This window comes from Coturnix japonica, chromosome 3, assembly GCF_054131305.1.
Source record: "Coturnix japonica strain WE chromosome 3, WE-NBRP24, whole genome shotgun sequence".
NCBI lineage: Eukaryota > Metazoa > Chordata > Aves > Galliformes > Phasianidae > Coturnix > Coturnix japonica.
In genome coordinates this window covers 79,465,483-79,489,413 of record NC_140665.1, presented here as the reverse complement: position 1 = coordinate 79,489,413, position 23,931 = coordinate 79,465,483, and the positions used below count along the sequence as shown (strand labels likewise).

Here is a 23,931-nt window from a genome sequence, read left to right as displayed (position 1 = left end):
GACAGCATTGAAAAAAACGGTACTGCTTAGCCTGAGAAATACTGGAATGGGTTCTGATATGTTCTTCAAGAACACATAAGGTTGCTGTAGGTAGGAAGGGAATACATTGTTTACAGTGAAGAGAATAAACAATAACAACTTTTAGTTTTACAAAAATATAGATGAAAATTTAGGAAAAAAGTCTTTCACAGTAATACTTGTATAGAATACATGTTAGACTCTGCTATCTTCTCCATTCATTCATTCATTCATTCATTCATTCATTCTTTCATTCTTTTTTTTTTTTTTTGTGTGTGTGTGTGTGTGTTAAACAAATACCTACCAGAAATGAATGAAATAAAGTTGTTCTTGTCCAGTGTATTAAAGGGATTAGGTGATCTGCTGAAGTTCATTCCATCCCTAAATGATTACAGATATTGGATGATTATTTGGATTTTTACAAATTGGTTATGTTATTTCTGAGGCTGTAATGGATATAACATGCAGAGAGAATTTTAGTTGAGTAGTAGGTGTAATACTGGTGTGGGAAATATATATATATATATATTTCTTGCTTGTTCAATATCGGTGAGCTATATTTTGAATCATATTTCTTAAGAAGCAAAATCATCTGTTATGGTTTTGTAATTTGGTTGGTGTTGGTATTCCACATCAGAACACCATGCCTAATAATGGGAGTAAAAGGGACAAGTTTTTTTTCTGTGAACTGCCTTAAGTGGGCATGTGGGGAGTGGCACCGGAGGGAAGTGGGGAAGGGGACGGGGTTGCTGGCCCGGCTCCCTGCGAGGAGACAACGCGGTCAGGGCTTCGCATCTTCTACAGCTCCATCAGTGAGATTGGGGACTTGGTATTCTCTTTGTTGAAACTCTCTTGTTGTTGTTTAGCGTTATTAGGTTATTAAACTGCCGTTCGTTCTCAGATCACCTTTTTCCTCCTTCATTTTTTTTTAGACCCAATCGCAATCTCCCTTCCCTTCCCCTCTCCCGAAACGCACGTGGCCGGGCCGCGCCGCGCCGCACAGTGCTGCTAGAGAAAGGGGGGCACTTTTGTTCCTGCTCCTCTGGGTTTGTTCCCACTGTCCCAGAGTGAGCTCTAGAGAGAACTCCATGACATCATGAATAAATTGTCAGCCTACATCCAGAAAGCTGGATAATTCATACCGTACTAGACCTTGTAAAATTAATAATAATAATAATATATATATATGTAATTAAAGAATTTACAGGAAAGAAATATCAAGTCAAATCTTTACCATCTAATCAATTTTCAAGTCCTCCTGTTGAGCATGTCAAAATCCATTGAACTTCTGACTGCAGCTGGCATGATAAACTGAGCTGTTTATTTCTGAAAATTCTATGCATTTCTCTAGTTTTGCATTTTTAATGAAATATCTATGGCTTAACACAGCAGAAAACAAATAAAAATATGCTGATTCTTCTACTGTTTACATCAGTTTTGTATCAGAATTAATGTTGCTAGTGTTTGTGGATTTTCCCCTAGATTACAGTAACGAAAAAAAAAAAAATAGAATCAGGCATGCATTTTTTCTTTTATTTAAAAAGAAAAATAGTTTATATTAAATAAAAAAACAACAACAACAACAAAAAACAAGTCCTAAATTCCTTAAGTACTTATTTAAACACTAAGTTAATAGCATGCAGCATTGTTCTCCCAAGCCCTGGCTCAATTTTCTCACTCTGATTAGCTAGCAATTTGTACAATTACACCTAAATGGATTCAATGCTGATTTCACCGCTTATTTTATTATAGCATTAAAGCAGGTACAGAACTATCTGCAATGCTTGTTTGCAATATTACTCATAAACAATTTTTTACACAGTCTATTTCAATTTCCCAGCTTGATTAGCTACCAATCTGCACTCTCAAGCTGAAAGGAAAAGCTAATTGCTCTGAGTTTTTCAGATCATTTACATGCAACAGGATTTATGGGTGCTAATGAAGCTACAGAACAGGATGGTTTTTCTGTCTCACAGCCTTTTTCTGCCTTTCTACTTAATAATACAACGCACCAAAAAAATGTCAATATAAGAATATGCTTTTAGACCCCTAGAGTAGCTGGTCAATCTGACAGGACCCTGAAATCTGTGAAAAACTGCCCTACAATCAATAGAACTCTAGGAATACGAACTGAAAATGCTGCTTCAGAACCAATTATACAAAGACAAGTATATAGTTACAGAAAATTCCTCTTCTAATTATAGCATATGAGTTAGAATTTGCTTTTCCTAGCAAAATTCATCTGATTCATCAGATTATGCCAGAATTATTAATTGAAGAACTCCCCGCTTTATGGGTCAGTTTTCACAGAATCACAGAATCACAGAATGGCCTAGGTTGGAAGAGACCTCAAGGATCATGAATCTCCAACCCCCCTGCCAGGCAGGGCCACCAACCTCCCCATTTACTAGATCAGGTTGCCCAGGGCCCCATCCAACCTGGCCTTGAACACCTTCAGGGATGGGGCATCCACAACCTCTCTAGGCAGTCTGCTCGAACACCTCACAACTCTCATAGTAAAGAACTTTCCCCTAACATCCAACCTAAATCTTCCCTCTTTCAACTTAAAACCATTTCCCTTTGTCCTGCTGTTGTCCACCCTTTTAAAGAGTTCACTCTGCTCCTGTTTATAGGCTCCCTTCAGGTACTGAAAGGCTGCAATTAGGTCGCCCCGCAGCCTTCTTTTCTCCAGGCTGAACAAGCCCAGCTCCCTCAACCTCCCTTCGTAGGGGACGTGTTCCAGCCCCATGGTCATCTTTGTGGCTCTCATCTGGACCGTCTCCATCAGCTCTTTGTCTTTCTTGTACTGGGGGCTCCATACCTGGACACAGTATTCCAGATGGGGCCTTGCAAGAGCAGAGCAGAGAGGGACAATTACCTCTCTGTCCCTGCTAGCCATCCCTCTCCTGATGGAGTCCAGGATACCATTTGCTTTCTGAGCTGCAAGAGCTCACTGCTGGCTCATGTTAAGTTTCTCATCAATTAGGACTCCCAGGTCCTTCTCTGCAGGGCTGCTCTCAAGGACTACTCCTTTCAGTCTGTATAGATGTCTGGGATTTCTCTAGCCCAAGTGCAAAACTTTGCACTTTGCTATGTTGAACCTCATTAGGCTCACCTGGGCTCACCTTTCAAGTCTGTTGAGGTCCCTCTGAATGTCATTCCTTCCATCGCGTCATCCACACTGCTCAGCTTGGTGTCAACAGGTTTTACAGTTGTATTGTCTTGAACACATACACTTATCACTGAGAAATTGTGCTAAGACCTTGTAATGATCAGTCTTGCCACACTCAAGTCTTTTTGTGAATTCATAGTCTATAACCACTTAAAATTCAATGTTTTCTGAATGTTTCATCTTACCAGAAAAACACCCATCTCAGCTTTGCATTCTTGATGTAATGACAGAGTGTAAGCAAGAACAATGGGCCTTACATTTCTAGAAACTACTGAACATTCGTCTGCCAACGGGAATTAGTGAATGAATTCATTATTTGTTTCTTGTGTCGACACACCTTTTATTTTACATAATAAATTGCATTTATCTTGACACAAGAGTTTTTCTCACTTTTTGCTCTTCTAGAACTCTCCTCCATACCACTGTGGGGAAAGTGAGCAGGCCACTGTGAGGGTACTAAGCCTCTATACAGGGTCAACCCACATCAGCGCTATAGCCAAGTCAAGAAAGCTGCAATGAATTTGAGAAGCATGAAATATTCCTGCAGACTGGTTTAAAGTACATTAATTTCCTTAAGAATTATTCATATTTCTGGCAGTATTTAAACAACAACAACAAAAAGAAAACAGGGTTACTGAAACAACATTTTTAAGTGTTTTTGGCTTTTGTCCATTGACTGACTGCAGAACACTTACACTTAGCAAACTGAATGTTGATTGTCAAATGGAGAGGCTGAAGTGCTTTTTGTCACCAGTTTATTCATAAGTAGATGATGTTCCTGATATTTCAAAGTCACTGGAGAATTGTTCTCCAGGCAAAATGATGTGAAGATTTTCAGAAGCAGAATACAAAAAATATGCTTTTAAAATTTTCAGAGATATTTGAAAATCTATGAGATTAAGTGCTTATACAAGAAATTAAGACTTCCTTTGTAAGCAGCTGGTAACAAATACATATTAAGAGTTCATTAACATTATTATTTGTAAACCAGCATGAATCATCACATCAGTGATAAAATGCATGTCATTATACCTAAAACTTTAAAAAAGAACAACAACAACAACAAAAAACCAGAACAACAACAACCTAAAAACTCACAAAGGCCCTGTTAGTTTACAGTATATTTTGATAAGAGCTTAGAAATGGCTTACTTCACTCAGACAAACCAAATGTCAGTGATTTTCTAAAGAGTTAAAGATATTAAAAAGAAATATTATGGTGGCATTAGAAATTAATGGGATAAGCAAGAAGTTTCATTAAATTCCTGTTAAAATGTTGACAGTTTGGAAAGTAAGGCCAAATTAGACATGAATTTGTACCCAAAATGAAACTTTTCTGTGTAAAGATATTGCAGAAGGGATAAGAAGGGATTTGTGGAAACTTCATTAAAAACAACACCACCACCAACAACAAATGTTAAATATGCTAAACGAAGACCAGTTACAAAGGCTGTGATAAAGAGCAATAATACAAGAAATATTATATGGCTTTATCATTGAGGAGATAAAGGAGACACAGTCTAAATTTCAAAAATTGATTTTTTTGCAAATCTCAAAGGTAATTTTTAGGGTCCTTAAAGTTCTAATATATAATGTAGTAGGGGCTGTTTCAAGAAGTACTCAGAAAATCATGTTAGAAAGTAGTGGAAGTCAATACTCTCCGACAAGTAGTTCATTGCAAGTTACACAAAACATAAAAAATGATCTGCCATTTTAATTAAAACTAGAGCAAAGCAATAATGCTAAGACACTAAATGTCAATATGAAAAACTGAAGAAAGGAAAATAATATAAAAAGAATACTTGACTCTCAGTGATACTATCTGACATTAGTCATGCAGGAATTTGAATTCCTTTGACTAAATATTAAGACTTCCTCTTCACAAAAAAGACATCCCACCCTTCCCCCCAAGCTGAGTTAATTTTCAGAAGTCTAAATGCAAAGGCAGCAGTGAAAATAACTAATAACCTTAAGGACTCTTGAATATTTTTAGTTCCAGGATGAAAGTGTGAAGAGAAAGTGTGCTTGTACCTAAGAATCACAATTCTAACAGGTAATATTATCAAAAGGCTTGTGCACATTAGCTCACAAGCTCAAATATACTTAGAAAGGGAAAGCTGAAACATATCAAAGGACTGGATTTCACAAAAATAACTTTCCTAGACTTTGTAATAATATTTTATAGGCACCTTGGTACACAAAAATATATTCAAAAGAGGGGCTTTTTCCGATACTAGGACTCTTCATTGTAGCATGTTTCAAAGAATAAGTCAAAGTTTATACATTATATATATATATATATGTTATAATATATATATTAGAAATAGAAATTAGATTAGAAATTATATATTTATATATGTATATGTATATGTATACACACACACACACATATATATATATATTTCCCAGTGGTAACATAAATAGTATAGTAGACTACACGTACTTCTGAGTTACTTCAGCATTTCAGGAAAGAAACTATGCTATTCAAGAATCTGTTTCAGGGCCTTTGTTTCAAGACCCAGTTTATTCTTCAAACAGAACAAATCAGGAAGTATTACAAATCAGTGAAGTTTCCTGATAAGTAAATAAATCATTAGTCTCTACAAGGACATTTCTACTTGTTTCTTGAACATCATTTCCAATAATATCTCTTACTTTAAGAGTTCATAGTATCTTCTGACTGAAGATGTATAATCCTATGATTTAGGATCCTGAATTAATCCTCTGTAAGGCTATTTTTCTATGCCCTAGAAGATATGTCTGCACTGTGAATAAATGAAAAGGTGTGTTTTTAACATGTGGTGTTTAATCCACATTATACGGCTTAAGCTAAGTTATGATAGAACTATTATTTTAAGTACATAGTATTCTCAAATACAAAATAAATAATCTAAATATAGGCAAGATATTTTAAATTAACTCTAGCTCTCAGCCCCCAGCAGATCATTCTTTAGTGAAGATTTTTTCATCTTTTTACTTTTAACTCAAACAGTCCAAAGCACAGGTGGTTTTTTATACAATAGATCTAAAATACAAAAACATAGAGTTGCCCTTCATTCCTAAAATATTTTACTGGACAGTAAAATGCACTTGCATGTATCTCAAAGGCGGGTGCCTATAGACCAATAAAGTGATTAGAAATTTTTCAAGTTGAAAGGAATAATACGAAGAACATATCTGTGTACAGAATTCAATACCACTGGGAAGCCAAACTCAATTCAAAATTAGTCTTGTTTCCCTTGGTCTTATTTGAATCGAGTAATCATTTTTCTCAGCTCCACAACGTATATCAATTGTATTATGCTTTTCTCTCAGAACTGTCCCTCTCAGCTCAAATTCAGAAGCATCCGTCTCTACATTGCACCTGGACACTGACATGCAGCCACATTATGCTACGTCTGAAGATCATCCCCTCTGAGAAAATGAACGTCAATACTTAAATTTATCATGGAGACAAAGTTCTTGAAAACTTTGTTTAGCTGCAGGTCACTGAAAAGTAGCAGGAGCTCCAGTGTATATGGCATTGAGCTGTCAGAGGCTGCTTGGCATGATTCAGTGCATTGTGCAAACAGAGAATCTGTCAATAGCCTCATGCTTGATGCTTGGTGTTAGATGCTGCTGAATAGGATTGATCCAGGAATCTTACAAATGGCCATGGAAATAGACACTTCCAGAAGAAGATCTTGTCCAATTCACTGTCAACCAGCCAGTTAGTGTACTGGTAGCAATCCATCTGAAAATGGGAAGAGACAACAGCTCAGGTAAAAGTTGAATTATATTATTTGCACTTTTAAGATGGAAAAAGAGAGAGAAAAAAAAAAAAGAAAAGAAAAAAAACAGGCTGTCAGAATGTAGGATGATAATGATTTACAGAAACAGAAGTTGTTTAAATAGAAACAATAAAATTACTTTTGATCTTTATAACTGTTAGTGGAGGGGAGGGAACAAAGGAGTGTGAAGATTTCAATTGTTTAAAAATAATTGTTTTTAATCTTTTAAATGATTGAAATTCTAAGCATTGAAGAAATGCTTAAAAAAGAGCAAAATCAAGCACTGGGAAAATATTCTAAAAACTGGTTTCTTTTGTAAAAAACAAGTAAACAACAACAACAACAACCAAAAAAACCCAAAACAAACAGTGAAACTAATACAGCTAGAAGAGTAGTAATTACTATAAGAAATATAACACTGTGACTATAATTGATTATGCTTCCATTCAATATCATGAAATTCAGTATCTATGTTGTTTATGTTCTTTGAAGGAGGATGAGTTTGTATTGTTCATCCTAATCACAGATTCGATTCCACTATAGTAAAAATAACCGAAAACTTGGACATTATCTTCTTGTAAAAAGAAGAGGACAGAAGGTTATGTCTGTTCTTGTGTAATATGAAGACACAACTACTACAGAAACCAGAACATTTCTTTTGAAACTCAGTTCAATATATTTGTATTTGTTTCATTTTTACAGTTTGCTGTGTGCATTTACAATTCACTGATGGGTAACTTTTACATTGACAATAAAGAATTGAATAAGAAAGTTCTTTTGCAAACTGGAAAACAGTGGCAATGAAGTAGAATAAGGATGGACTTGATGATAACATCAATGTGTTATCAAAATGGCTATTTTGTAACATTTTGGTGACACTGAAATTCACAGATCTCAAATTCCTGTGAATTCTCAGTTTTGTTGAACTGTTTCTTTCTCCTACTCCAGAGGAATGGGAATTTTCTCACCTATCTGTAGATATTTATATAACTCCTGCTATAGCTGAATTAGCCAGAATTACTCCAATTTACTTTTGATAAAATATTTTAATCTATGCTCTTAAGTAAGGTGTATTTTTCCTTGAGTTTTCTGCTGTCTCTCCATTGACCATGAAAACAGTTTTATGTGACTGGTTCTTAAATAGAAACATTTGCATTTGGTCATAAAAGTGTGTCTTAATTTGATCTAAAACAACCACAGAGATTCAACTCCAAACTCCAGTAGTATTTTCAGGATCAGTTGAAAATATGACTATTCTCCATCAAACGGCCTTTGACGTCCACCCTTCCTTTTTCTACAGGAACAGCAGGTCATTCTCTCTGATCTGACTAGATGCTCCTGGTGACAGCAATCTATGCCAGGGTGCTGCTGATCTCTTCATAGAGGATACAAAGCACATTTAAGACAATAAAAAAATTACATGCTCTGTAAGTAGAAAGGATGGAACCAGAGTTGATGGAGTACCAAGGAAAATGTTTGTTTTATGCAGAAATGCAAACATGTTTGAGGACAGTAAATAAGTAATTCATTTTATTCAAAACAAGTATGTGGAAATAAATAAACAAACAAACAAACAAATAAATAAATGAATGAATAAATTTGAACTATGCTGTTAAAAACACTTGTGTTTTTTGATTGTTGTTGTTTCACAGGAAGTTTTTTTGGATGGTCTGAGCAATACTTAATGAAAATGATAAATGATATAGAGTAATTACAGTGCAATATCCTCAGCCTCCAAAGTTAAATAAACCAGTAGACAAGTTTTTGTATATCAAAAAAAGTACTAACTGCAACAATATGAAAATTATAATCATTATCAATATCAAATGAGATATACTTCAGAATAAAGAATGCAAACCATTCTGCTAAATATCTGCATGATCCAATAATGTCTGATGATTTGGAAAGAAAAAAAAAATCTATACAGAAAATTTTCTGCAAGGTGCATTAAATATTATTTCAGTTTTCTATTCACTTGCCTGCCCAACTAAGATCACTCAGGTAGTTTCAGCAAAGTTAATGGAACTGTCAGCAGAATACATAGCTGTCTGAAAGACTGGGGCCATGGAGGGCATTTTTATTGCCTCTAATATGCAGGGGAGAAACAATTTTATTACACAAGAAGAAACTGGATCAGAAAGTAAGTGTGGCAGACTAATCTTCAGTTGCTACCAATTAACATAATATAAAGCATGTTCTAAGACTGATTTTATTTCCTGCTTTGCTTCTTATAAATCTTCTTTAGCAACCATTTATGCATTTCAAAGACCAAATTCAGGATTTTCAGTCATGATAATTGTTGCAGAAAGGGATAAGAAGATTCAGATCAAAGAGCATACAGTCCTATAAATTGTACTCGCAGAATGCAACACAAGGAAAAAGAAAATTAGAAACATATGGATTGACATAAAATTGCCACAGCCTACACTTACTAGAATAGAAACACTAAGCAACTAAATGAATAAGATAGAAGTATTTCTATTGGAATCAATATTTATTAACAATATTCAAAACATTTGGAATGGATGTTGGAAATTGTTTGTTGCATGATAAGCTGTGGGAACATGATTCATTCGCAATGAATAGTCTTTTGAGAAAGAAATATGAAGGAAAGCAACAGAAGAGCCTTTGTAAACAGTTTTCTTAGCAGTCACTAGATAAAGTTGAGTTAATTCTACCTTTATATCCTGGTTCCATTCTCAAGACAGAAAACTGATCATCTCACTTGTTCATTTTGAGCAATGAGCAACAGAATCCATGGCTTTACTCATTCTGTTCTTTCAAGGTTTTTTGGAAACTCCTCTAAAGGTACAAATCACTTGAGAAAATCTTCATTTTAAACCTTTCCACCAAGGAATCCCAGAAGCACTATCCTGGGCTTTGACTTGTTTAAACTATGAAGGTCTGTCTTTGACTTTCCATCTGATTATACTTGATGCTTAACTTCTTTTTCAACTTCTCTCCCTCATCTTTTGTGACTGACTGTCTGTATCTTGTTTTGTAATTTTCTGCCAAATTGTTTTCCACCTTTGTACTTTTCTCACTACTCCCAGTCTCAAGGACTGTACTTCTCTCTCAGATTCTGTCACCAGGGATTTAAGATTTGGCTTCAAGGAAAATTATGTTCAAATTAAGCTAACACATCACATTTTAACAAAGACTAAAGCCTATATATGCTTAAGAACTCTTCCTCTCACAGTATCAAATGGTGCTTTTAGTAAGCAGCAGAAGTCATATACTTTTGTTTTAAAACGTTACAATGCATTGAAAAGATAGCACATTACTAGAAGACCGGTAGAAAATTTTTAATGATATTTCTTTCTGCTGCAAACTTCTACAAGCCAGGAAAGGAATCCATAGCTATTTCTTTTTACTACAGTTCCCAGGGTTACTTTGTGGTCAGAGAGGAGATATAACTCCTGGCAAGGTCACCTGATGGGGCTTTTCATCTCAGCACTCCTCTTCTTCACCTCTCCTTGCCACTGCCCATCCTGACTGTGTACATTGCTTCAGAATCAGTGTAAGGCCTTCAGCTGTTTGGACAGTCTCTCTCTCATAATATTTGATCTATTAGCTTCAATTTTAATTATATTGTATTATAGTGTGTTATCTTGCATTCCAATACCCTATTTAGTAAATTAGTTTGTTTCTCCTCAGATCACTACCACTGTTTTTAATTATTTTAAGGTCCCCTGTTTCCCTTTCCTGGAGGCGTGGATTTTGCGAATACTGTCCACCTCACTAGTCATGGAACTGGGCAGGACCAGCCCATAAACCACTGACAAAGTTACAAGAGGGAATTGGGTTTATTTTGTCAAGAAAAAAACCAAGTAATTTTAACATTATTTACTGTGCTAGGTACCATGTCCAATCATTTTCTAAAGGAATTTTAAGGCTCATAAAGGAAAGAAATATTATTTATTCCATATAGCTGCCACTTGCATGTTTATTTTATTTCCCTTATAAGTGTATCCTGTATCAGAGCATGACATTTCTTTATAAAAGAGGCATACCATTTCTTTGTCTTGACCTACTTTAGCTCTTGGGAAACAGAATAATTTCTCAACTTCCTGTTAGCTATCTCCTGATGAAATGTTCTTGCATCTACTAAACTTCAGCCAAACAATTCTTGTGTGTGTGTGCTTCAAAAGACTGCTAAAATTTGTGTTTGTGAAATCAAATAAAGTCTTTCACTGCTTCAGAGTATCCCTTTTATTCTTTCTATTTGGAAGATGTTTGTAGTACCGTACTACATGCTTCCAGCTGACACTTGTAGTGTAACACGGGATCATAAAAGGCAACAGTGGCTCTCTTCTAGTGATTTTCTAGTCTTAATTATTCCTTCTTAAACAAACCACAACAAAAAAATACTTCTGAGAGACATTTCTAGGTTTTGAACCTGACAGTACAGTGCTGTGAGTTTGATCCCTACATCCAAAATTTCCTGTGGATGCCATGGAAATTCTTAATGAACTGTGTTAGTCAGTGTCAGCTGTAGTAAAGAAAGGACCACACAGTCAAAATTTAATTTTAAATCTGCAAGTGGTAGAGATTCAAGCTCTGCCAGACACCTGTATAAAATAAACTATCACTGGGCAAGGTTAACAGGCAACTGATTCTCACCCTGGCACCTTCCATAGCATACAGCCATTACCATCAGTGATTTACTCTTCCAAGCAATTAAAGTAGTTTTTCTGTCCCCTTATTGTTTGCCTGATTTGTTTTCAAGCTCCATTTATGCAATGATACTTAATGGGACTTCAGTTAATGAGCATGTTAAATACAACTCCTTAGCCTTTTAATGGAGATTGCAAAATTTTGAGGATCTCCTTGGTTAAAAGCCACACTTACTTCAGCCCAGATGAACTTTTCCCTGTAAGATCTTTGTGCCATAAGATTATGCAAGGTATGCTAACTAAGCTGCAAATGTTATCCTTATTTATTTCAAGGAAAAAAAAATAAAAATCATAATGGTGTAGGAACGTACTATTTTTAAAATGGAAATGATCTATAATTGCTAGAAAAGTAGACAAGATGTGAAGTGCAAAAATGTAGCAGAATTTCTGATCCAGAATAAGTTATTTCACTTTATCTCCCTGCCTTGGGCCTTATTAAATAACATCACATGTCATTCACATTTACTATCTTAGGAATTTACATATTGTGGGAACTCATGACAAAGGCACGCACCATGCAAATAGCAGCCATTGCTGTTCTTTGTGAGGAAAGCCCTTGAGACAGACGAAGACATGATTTTTTTTATTTTTTTTTTCTCCTGAGCTCCAGCTTCTTTCTTTACTGCCTGCAGAAGAGATTCAGTCTCTTTCAGGTTGTTTCCTTTCATGGCTTTTCCCTAACATTTCTCTGAGGTCATCTTAAATGTGCTGTCTCCAAATGCACTTCTCATTTTTTCTGTCTTCTGTCAAGTTCAGTCTGTCTGCAAACACTGGTATCATTCTGAACCTTAATATCTTCCCTAATGTACATGCTTCAGACTTCTCTATCCTCAAATCCTGCCTCTAACTAAAGAGAGAGTTTCAATTTCCTTTTTTAATTTGATTTTCTCTCCTTGTTCTACTGGAAACAATTTATTTCCTTCAGATTCTTATATTCCTCTATGATTATATTCCTCTGTTATTCAGATGCACTGTAAAGCCTGTTTCTAATTATTGAACAATATTAATCTGTGCATCCAGTCTACTTCATTTATACAGATATTTCCCTTATTATTTTAAAAATCCAAAGCAGCCAGACTAAATAATAGTATATACAAAGAAAAGTCTAGATTCTATGATCCTTACTTGAAATCTGTTTTCTGAGCAAACACTGACTTAAAATTTACCATGGAAAGAGGAAAAACAATACTTTTACTGGCTAATGTGAACCTGGTGTGACTAATCAACAATGACAGCTATATGTGTAAAGGAGACTCTAATGCAAGTCTGAAATATAAGTGTGGATTTAGCTGTGGCTGTGTAAAAAGGATACAAGGAGGCTGTGGCCCAGTGATTCACCGAAGACCTCTAAGAAAAAAGACAGGTTTGGCTGACCTACTTATACATCTGATCTACTTTTATTGTATCTTACATTCAGCTCTTGAAAGCACTGGATGTTTTCATGGCCACAACTAGATCCATCTCTGCTGCACACAACGTTCAGCTGCTCAGGCTCAGGCCCAACTTTTGAGATGTTGCTCTCTGACATTTGGATGTCTTGGAGGGGACGTGTTCCCTTTTGTCTGGAAGCTGCTTTTAAGCTCAGACTTTCTCCCTTGATTTGTGTCTGACCTTGGACTCTATCTCACCTTTATGGATCTGCCTGATGATCTAGACTCCTGGCTGAACCCAGTGGCCATCACCAAAGCTGTTCCCCTGTGCTCATCCTTTCAGGGCTGTACTCAGCCACCGCTGCCATCTGCTTGCCCTCATAGGGTCTCCCTGACAGCTCTCATAGCTGGAGCAGTATCTGACTGGCAAGTACAACACTCATAGAACATAAGTGTCTGGTGGAAGGAGAAATAACAGAAACAAAATAAATCCATCTAATGTAAGAAGAGCCCTAGAACACTCAAGGAGTCTAAGCAATGAAATCAGTATTGAAATGATCTAGTGACTAGATGCTTTAGTGTCCCAGAAAGATACCTTGGAGGAGTTGGCCATTGCCCAGTATTTGAACAGCTGTGCTCTGGAGTAGTCAGCAAACAGAGACATCCCTGCAAGATGCTGAAGGGAGCAGCAACAGCTTTCACAATAGAAAGGCCATATGTTTCCATGGATGGCACATTGTGCATCATGCACTTCGATCATGTCTAGAAAAAAATCTTAGATTGCAGATACCCCAAGATGTGCAATACTGAAGAGACAGAATTTACATGAAAACAGAAGAAAAGTCTTCTTTGGGGGAAAAAAAGGAAAGTGAAAGCATAGAACATCAAGTGCTAAATATTGTCAATACAGTTTTGTCCTTGATCCAGTTGTATAAACCATCTGACTCACAGGGAATTTCCTAAAGTTTTCTTCAAACTCAGATTTTGAATTCTCAGGTTTTCTGCTAGTACACCAACTGAACTGTTTAGCTTGAATCTTGGCATTAATCTTCATTTAGCTGAGATCATTGGCTATGAGCTCTGCTGCTGCACAAATGTACCGAGGGGTTCAGTGAGGGTGGCAATTAGTTCTATGTTCAATCGAAAAAAAAGTTTTTCTATATTCTTTTCAGTTTTACCATTTGGGACAGAGGAAGACTTGTTTTTAGTTTTTTTTTTCTTTCTTCTTCAGCCTTTGGACAGTGTCACAGTGCTGGCATGTATGTAATAATTCTCATGGTACTGATACTTCCTAGCAGACTGCCAGGTCAAGCACACATATATAATGCATTTTCTGAAAAATGACCCAAAATAATATCAGATAACATGAGTCATGAGTATTTGTCAGCATGTCTGTGTATTTATAGTAGAAAAAAAAGGTTTTGTTTATGTGGTACTCTGTGTCAAACTCATGAAACTAGTAGATGATCTAATACTTGTTGCTGTAAAGATACCCAGTACTGCAAACAATGTACATGTTTACGTTAAACACTAAAAACAGCATTATATTGTCTTGTCTTAGATACAGCTACTACAGCCTGTGTAGGATCTGTAGGAAATCTGAATGTCATTTTCTCTACTTCAGAACTAACCACAAATTACCTCATGTCAAATATGCTGAGACTCCTCTAAGGGTTTAATTTCATTATCTGGCTCTGTATATACCTGCAATGCAAGCAGGGTTCAGTTACCTGGAGTCATTTTCATTCATAGGTATTCTGTAGACCTGTCATTTATAAATATCTAGAGTCCTTGCACACTCAGGCATAAAGTGTTCATTATAGCTCCAATCATTTCACACTTATTAAAATCAATAAAATACTGTAAGAGAGATATTGCCTAAGAAAAATGTATACCAGTCAAATAATTAAACTTACTTACTTATAACCTCTTTAGAAACATTCAAATAAAGATGCAGTGTCTGAATTAAATTTCTCATCCGTAAGGGCTTTAGAAACTTTCAAATGTGTTTATATGAAAACTAGAAAGTTCTCATTTCAAATTTATTTATACAAAATTCTATAGGTTTACTTTTGAGATTAAAAATCTTAATCTACAAAAACATCTCTAGATAGTGACGGTCAGAAAGAAGATTAATGAAACGAGTAAAATAAAAGCTGTTGTCACGGTTTAAACAAAATCTACCTGCGTCCATGACAGGGGGAGGGGCTGCAGGCCCTACAGGGGCCCTAGGCCGAAAGGAAAAGTTAATTAGGAAAAGAAAACAGAGGCACACTTATTTACTAAATACTATATCGAAATACAGGATAAAACAATATAATATAATATAATTGAAATTAAGCTAACGAATCAAGCAAAATAGGAGAATGAGTCCCGAAACCGAGAGGCCTACTGTGAATCTAGGCAAAATGGCTGAAGGCTCCCACACACTGCTCTCCTGAACGCCAGAATTCAAAAGACATCAGTCTAGCCTGCGAGAGAGATAATATAGTGTCCAGGTCCCGTGACCCATCTCTGACCATGATGTTCTCTGTGAGATGTAGTCTTCTTCTGTAAGTTGCAGATTCAGTAAAATTATTCATGCTTTATATGTTGTTACGATGTAGAATACTGATAGCAAAATTACAAAATTATTAAACCACGATACTGTAAATATTAAAAGCTCCTAAGACTTTGACAGTCTTCTGATGCTAAAGGAAAAAAAATACCTCTCAAAAACAAATGAGAAATAATTTGACCGAATTAGGGGAGATAAATGTATCTGTCTCTTGCTCTCCAAGAATTTCTCATATCACTATTCCACTTACATTATTTGCCTCAAAGACAAAAAAACCTGAAAACAAAATATCATTTAAGTAGAAATGTGTGTGAACAGCTTTACTTTTAAACTTTAGACAAAGTTTTTACTATCTTCAGTGTATGTTAAAACACATGCTATTGCAGAATTCCCCCAAATGCCTAAGCAGAGAAATAACAAAAAGTAAAAACAAATAAAAATCCCCAAAATTGTATTTTACATTTGCACCATAAAATCAAAGAATGGTAAGGGAACTTTAAGTTCATGAAGTTCCAACCAGCCTGCCATGTACAGGGATGACTCCAGTTTTGGCTTCTTATTCCATACTGCTCAGATTTTATATATTCCTTTTTGGTCTTCCTTTTTGTTACTTATTTTTCTTTTTTGTTTTATAGAAAATACACATGGTAAAGTAGCATAATCTCTTATGACAACAAACGCCCATCCAGTAAATAATATTTTAGATACTGCAACAACTGTTTTAGAGCATCTCATTCTTTCTACTGTAAGGGATTTTTATCTTGCTAGCAGCTGCTTTGCTGCTACTATAAACAACACAATTTTCTTCTACATATATCAAGATTAATGCTGCCTCAACAGATATGTACAAACCTTGTGTTTGAATGTGAAATGATAAATTAAACTCTAGATTACTAAACATCATTTTAGCAGAGTTTTGTTACAACTGTAGAAGCCTTGTCACAACCCATTTCATTGCATCTTTTTGTTTTCTTTTTTAGTAAATGGATCCGTCAGAAAAGAGAAAATGTAGGTGTAAAATGGAACACATTTTCTGTTCTATCTGATGAATCATAAAGATGACCTTATCTTATTTTTTCTCTTGGGGGTGGTCAGTCACAGACAACCTATCACAGCTCACATACTGATTTTCTTGCATCCCACATAATACTTTTCTAGGTGTTCTGCTGTGTACAGAAATAACATGCAGATGTTCAATATTTTCTTGCAGGTTTGGTGTTATGTGATCATAACAGCAAGAGAGTTTGTTGGAAAATCCTAAGAATCTACTGAAGAAAAAAAAAACAAAAACCATAATATAGCAGCCTGTTCTAGATTCCTAGAAATCCAGATTTTTAAAGGACAGAAACTGAGAGGAGTAAAAAATTATCTTAAAGGCTAACTTGAGAGAAAAAAATCATACTTTTCTGTACACCAAAGAGACTGTCTACTATATATCTAGCATCAGCTGGTAAACAATGAAAAATGTACTTTTTATTCCCATGTAATATATTAGGTGTGTTTCACAAACTTTGAATATTCCACTTTCAATCTTGGTCTCCTTTGACATTAATTAAATATTGTTACTGTTTGTTGAGAATATCTCAAAGCATTTCTTAACTGTGCATATTATAATTTGAAGAACCTTGCCACATTTCATCATTTTTATTCTGTATGCATCTCTCCTAATATTATGCCTTTCATTCCGTCTTCAGTTTATTTGTAAAAGTAACTGTCACATTAACTCAAGAGTGTGGGTCAACACTAGGTGAAACATGTAATGATTAAAATAATATTGCAAATAACATCCATTATTTGATCTATAAGGACAAATAACAACAAATCTATTTTCCTCTAATGTTTATGATGAAGTTTTACACTTGGCATAGATACAGAGCAAAGAATAGGTTTATGAAATCGCAAATTATAGTTTTAATCATAGATGCAAGGCTGTTTGATATTGTCAAACACAGAAAGGAAAAGAGTAAGTTTGAATACCTGTGGACATACATGCAACCACAAACATACATGCATCCATGCATATTTCAAAAGGGAAATGTATCCATCTCCAGTTACAGCATTCTCTTAAACTACTAAACCACTGAGTTTACCTGAAGGACTATTTTAATCCATCATTCTTTCTTCTAGTCAAGAGAAAGAATTATTTTCTCCAAGAATAGACTCTGATGTCCAAATGAACTTTATAAAAATCTTACCTTTATGTGGGTCCTGCCACTGCTAAATAAAACTCATCTGTGCTTTGTTACATAGAACTGAATCTACTTTCAGACACTTTTCCAAACAGAAGTAGCGATACCAAGAAAACTGCCAGTGGTGCATATGTGTATCTCATCAGAGATGTCTTAAAAAATACTGGAGTATTCCAAAAATAAATTACATGGGAAATTGTACCTGTTTAGGCACTCCTCTGAGGAAGCAATTTAATGAGTTTTCTTCCTTCTTCTTTGATTACCAAGCAACAGTTAAGAAACTGTACATTTTTATTGTGTTATTAGTTCTACATAATTATATATGTAAATATCTTATTACATCATATCAACAGTGGCTGGTGATTTCATATTTATCAAGATTATAGCATTTTAATCTTGCTTAGTGTATATATGTAAGTGCTAAGCACTATAATTAAACTGTCCACCTGAAAGTTCTACCATCAAAGACACAAAGCTGAAATAGTACACGTGTCTAAATTTCTTCTGTACTGACTTCATCTGTCCATTCCCTAACACTTATTGCCACTTCATATGTTGTTACAACAGTGCAGAACCTGACTTGGGATAGGTTTTTCAACACTTCAGGAAAGTGTCTCACTGAGGGTGAACAGATAAGTAGAGTAAGATTTTACCTGTAGGAGCATATGACTTGCAGAAGTTCATCAACCAGTCTTCCTTGTAGCTTACATTAACAGCTGATTGAACACAATACAACTTAGCTAAATAACTCTGGAATATATTTTCCCTCTTTCCCAAAGGTCTTTTTTATGGAGCTTGCTCTTTAACATTTCTATATGCCTGAAGGAATTTTCAGTTCTTTCTCTCTTGGTCTCAGAATGTATTCTGTTTAAAGGACTCAAAACAAGATTTGAAATGTTTTCTATAAAGAAAAATGAAGAGTCTCTCTTATTTCTGAATGCCCAAATTCATTTTGGTAACAGGAGTTTTATCATAAGCATGAAGATATTGGTTCATACTGATACTCTACATATAGTTTTGTAATCCAAGGCACATATGATTTTATGTTTAGCAGCAAATATTGCTTTGTACCGCCTGAACAGAAAACAGAATGATAATGCATCCCTGCTCTTTATAACTGGCCGTGCTTCACCCAACTAATTTATTTATCAGCTTAGTATGTTAAGATTTTATATTACAGCTGTGTATGAAGCTTTTTTTTTTTTTTTTTTTTTTCAGAAAGAGATCATTTCCTACTTCTAGTTCCTTCTGTGTCTTATCTGTGCAAGGAAATTAATCTTTTCAGGCTACGCTTGCAGTAGTTCTGTAAACCAATGAAGAGCGAAGCCATTTTTCTTTCAAGTGACTGTAGTGTCTTCACATTAAGTTTCAGTATATCTTTTTCCAAAACATGTCTGATTTCAGTAATTTGTTTTTGTCATTATCCACTCTTATTCTTCTGCTAAGTATATGAACATGATCAAATTTTCTTGTCAGTGTTTTCCTCAAAACTTTACTGATCCTCACAGATCCTGAATATATACAAATCTCCTTCTTTGATGCTTTAAATTGGGTTAAATCTTATTGAAACTCGTGAGAATAATGACTGTCCATCACCAAGTCTAAATACAGAGGGAAAAGCTTATGGAAATTATGATTAGCTTCAAAATATTGAATGTTATCTGCTGAAACTCTTTCTGCTTGCAGAAAATAGACATAAATACAAAGGACTCACATGAATAGAAGTGCTGGTTAGAAATATATGGACTAGAATAGTATTCTGAGAAAAGACATTTGGGATAAAGTCTAGGTAGAATGTCTTGGAGTCAGATGAAAGAAATGGTCTGATTAGATTCCCCTTAGGTAGAAAGAAACAGGGATATTTATATATACATTTTTTTAAAAATGTGATAAGCATCAAAAGCATGCCTGCTTTAGGTTTTATTTTTTCCCCAAAAAGAGAACCAAACACAGGTCACCTGATTTGATGCACACATAAGATCTCTGAAAAGAGATGCTAAGCAGTCTTGTTTGGTATTCTATTTAGATTACTTTAAACTATATTAAGTAGCTACTAAAGAGATATATAAGGACTGATTAAATGTTGTTTTCTGAGAATGAGAATTTTAGGGTAGATTTCATATGGCATGTTCAGTTCAGAATCGAAGTCCACAGGAACAGCAAGTGAGAGGCCACTATCATCTTTCAGTATACCTTTATCCCAAATAATGCTTATTTGTCAAATACCGAAGTCATAGACACGAATCAAAACCACAATCACTATTGAGAAACTGTTATTATTCTATGGCTGATCATGAAACCATAAAGGCACAGGCAGAAAACTATAAGTGGCAACTTTAACTTCTTTTTATAATGCCCAGAACTGGTAATAAGTGGAATTAGACTGTACATTCCATACCACAGAGCTTCATATGCCAGTGTCAAAGTCTTGTTTCTAGTTGTATAATGAGATTTTCAGCTTTGAATGATGCAGTAATAATTTTAGAAATTCTACCTCATACACGTTTGACTATTCTGAATGTCTAATGTCTTTTGGACTGATGTAAGCTCAAGGTCTGATACTTAAAATTTTCACAACTAGTTCAGTTATTACATATGCCTCTGAGAAATGTACTTTAGGTTGTCTCACCTCATAGATGGTTTTTCTACCTCAGGAAAACAAACAAACAAACAAAAACAAACAAACAAACAACAACAACAACAAGAACAGAATGGTAAAGAGAATGGTAAAGATTTTGAAGGAAGTGCTAAGAAGCTCATAGAATATTTTAGACCAGAGGAAAAAAAGAAAAATATTGTTAGAAAAATGTGTTTAAGTCAGGTAGCTGGACAACAGCTATCAGTTTTCTTTAAGTATGCATTTTGTCCTTCTACTGTTAAAGAGCACCATGGAATGAATCTGTGGAATACCACAGATTTGCACAGGAACAACCCTAAATTTTGTTACTCTAATACTTCATTCCCAAACAACATTTCTGAGTGTTAATGATATTTTATGAAAGGTAGTCCAGTTCTGATATGAAAAGAGTGCTTTTATTATGTATAATTACTATGTCAGGCTACTATCAAACTATTTTCACCCAAAGTTTTCTGTCAAGCCTGTAATAAGCAAAGCACTCAGAAAATTACTGGCACAAGGCTGGATTTTGGAAGGTAAAAGTTTAAAATGGCATACCAGAAATTGACTTTGTTATTTTACCCCTTGTTAAAACATAATATCAGAACAGAAAAGTTCAAGGTAGACGTATAAAAAAAATGTTGAACAACTAATGTGAAAAACGTGTACAAGACAAATAAATAAATAAATAAAATCATAACTTATTGATTTATGAATTTTGAATAATATAACAGCACACATTTCCATTTTCCAAATAGTTTCTTTGCCTTTTCCAGTTCTGCTACTGATACAAAGTTTATGAAACTTTACAAAATAAGCAATAACAGAATAAAGGAATGTGATTTGATGCAATTTCTTATTCATTATTTCCTTTAGCTCCTACTCTGCTTCCTCTATGCCTTTTCTATCAAGTTCAATTTTTATTTCCTTTCATTCAATTCACCCCACTTGGCTGCCCCAGGCTGCCTAACTGATGTGTTTCATTGTGTTCTTCTCATCTCTTCAATCTGTTCCACTTTTTCCATGAAGCAAGGCTTGGCTTCTCTTACACTACTTATGCCTTAAAAAGTTCACTGTGGTTCTTTAGGTCATGTTTCTAGTTTCTTGGTTCATAGTTCCTAAACTTGAGTTCCTTGAAAAAGTGTGGATAAATATGGATTCCTAAATACTGTTTCAGGTAAGTGACCCTAAGAGAGTATAATAGACTTTAATACAGTTATCAAGTTGTGTACTTACTATAATTTTATAATTGTGGACACCTCTTGTTCTTTTCCCTTTGTTTCCAAACACCCTGAGTATCATTCTGATTCTTCCTCTGGACAGGTGATAGGTAGTTTCTTAAATGTAGCACTGATTCTGTCAGGATTTTCTTCCTTTGAATCTCTTTAAATTTCAGCAGTTCAGATGTCCAAGGATTTTCTGAGGGAACAAAATTCCTTGTCAGAAAACAATCTTTAATTTACTGTCTCCTATATTTCAGTTATGATATCTCACATACATAAAAGGTCCCCTTATTCAGTTCAAGATATCAAGTACAGAATATCACATGAGAATAAATGAAAATGTGGAACTCTTTTGAGAACCTCAGCTAAACATCTGTTTTCAACTGTTTAACCTTGATTTTCCCCAGCTCATGAGGGTACGCTGCATCAAGTTATATACTGGAAGAACAGTGATGTAGGACAGCAGATATCAAATTTTTATGCAGTAAGAGAGATTTTAAGATAGTAGCCAAACTGTATGCCTTCAAATAGGTCTTTTTATCATAAACTGTTTCCCCAAAAACATTGTTCCAGCTTTTTTTTTTTTTTTTTTTTTTTTTTTTCCTTCTCTCCTCGCAGAGCTCTGGTTTCTTTTCCACCCCTTGACACACATGTCAGGAGCATCTGGTTATCAGATCAGCAGTTCTCCAATTTACTCTGTCTGGCACGTGAGGTCATGGAAAAGGAGAAAGGCCGAGGTGCCATTCTAGAAATACATGAGGCAATTATGAGAACGGAGTCAACACTGTACATCTTACAATCAGTGCATGAGGTTTGACAAGTTTTGCATTCTTGCCAGTATCATGGCTCAGTGCTTATTTCACTGAGCAGCTGCAAAGTTTGGGAATCTTCCAGCTCACAGGAAATTCTAATGTTTTTTCCATTTCAAGCTAATTCAGAACAAAACAACAACAAACTTAAAGGAAATTTAATGGAAACTATAACTGTGTTTTTTAGCCAGCTCTTTTTCACAAGCTACTATATGGCAGTATGGTACACCAATTATTGATATTCTCTTTGTGTGGTTTGAAAGAGGAATGTAAGTGATGATGGACATAAATATCACCATGTGGAAACAACACGAAAAAAAAAAAATCCAAACTTGAACTACCTTAACTGTCCATGCAGTGTTGATACATTTTAACAGCTTGTTTGCCTTGGTCTTTTCTGATAACTGCTCAACATGCATCCTTCACTGTTTGGTTTGGTAGGAAAGGATTGGAGAAGAGACATCCCTCCCACTGTAAGCAAAGATCAGGCTTGTGACCACCTGAGGAACCTGAACAAGTCTATGGGTTCCAATGTCCTGAGGGAATTAGATTATGTAGTACCAAGCAACTCTCAATGATATTTGGAAATTCATGGCAATTCAGAGAAGTTGCTGTTGACAGGAAAAAAAATATAACATCGCGCTCATTTTTAAGAAGGGTAAAAAGGATGACCCAATGGCGCAGTGATAGGAATGCCGCTTGCAACCCCGGTGACCCGGGTTCGAATCCCCCCTGTGGCACAAGTGGTAGAAGTGCCGCTCTGCTACACAGGAGGCTTGAATCCCGGGGGTTGGACTCGATGATCTCTAATGTCCCTTCCAACCCGCACCAGACTGTGATTAATTGCTTGATGGGTGTTGGAAGAATTATCATTGTTACTGTACACTGCCTGTGTACCTCTTGCTATTTTGCAGGATACAGCACATTAGAGTTTTATTTTTGGAGCTTGTCCAGATAGCTTTACACAGCTACAGTTGTTACTAAGAGTGACTGGAATTGCATAATTCACAAATGCATTGATATCTACGTGTAGTAAATATAACTTCTTCTAAAATACTCTCATAAGGTTTTGGTGGGTTTTTTTGTTGTTCTTTGTTTTTGGTTTTTTGTTTCTTTTTTTTTTTGGTGGGGGCGAGATGTTGCTTTTCAATCTTTAGTTTGTATACTTAAAAAATGTATTTCCCATAGATGCCATTACTGTAAATGTTCAAACATTTTAAGATTATATGACTATAAATATACAGATATTATTAATCTTGCGATAAGGGCATGGACTACATAGCATTTTACAGTCCCTGACAGACCACTTTTCCATGTACTATTCTTTTGTGCGTTGCTGTATGATCTTATTGACATTTATGAATAGCCTTTTGAAAGATCCACACAAAAGCAAAAAATTTCCCCTTAAGAAGTTACTACTTCCTCTGGAGCATCTACGAGATCCTTGTAACATAAGAAGTACAAGGAGAAATAATTTCTTGGATAAAATTAAACAAACAAAACAAAAAAAAAAAAAAACAAAAAAAAACCC

The 23,931-nt window shown here is 35.2% G+C and overlaps 1 long non-coding RNA gene across 1 annotated transcript in view; it reads right to left on the bottom strand.

The window, feature by feature from the left end:
* Positions 1 to 236: 236 nt before the first annotated feature.
* The window catches only part of LOC146761516 (uncharacterized), a 60,095-nt gene continuing 36,400 nt past the window's right edge, over positions 237 to 23,931 (bottom strand). Inside the window, exons 3-4 of the long non-coding RNA XR_014944221.1 lie at positions 21,605 to 21,787; positions 237 to 6,922 (exon numbers count right to left, since the gene is read on the bottom strand). This is a non-coding gene — a long non-coding RNA (uncharacterized LOC146761516). The remainder of the gene's footprint in view (positions 6,923 to 21,604; positions 21,788 to 23,931) is intronic.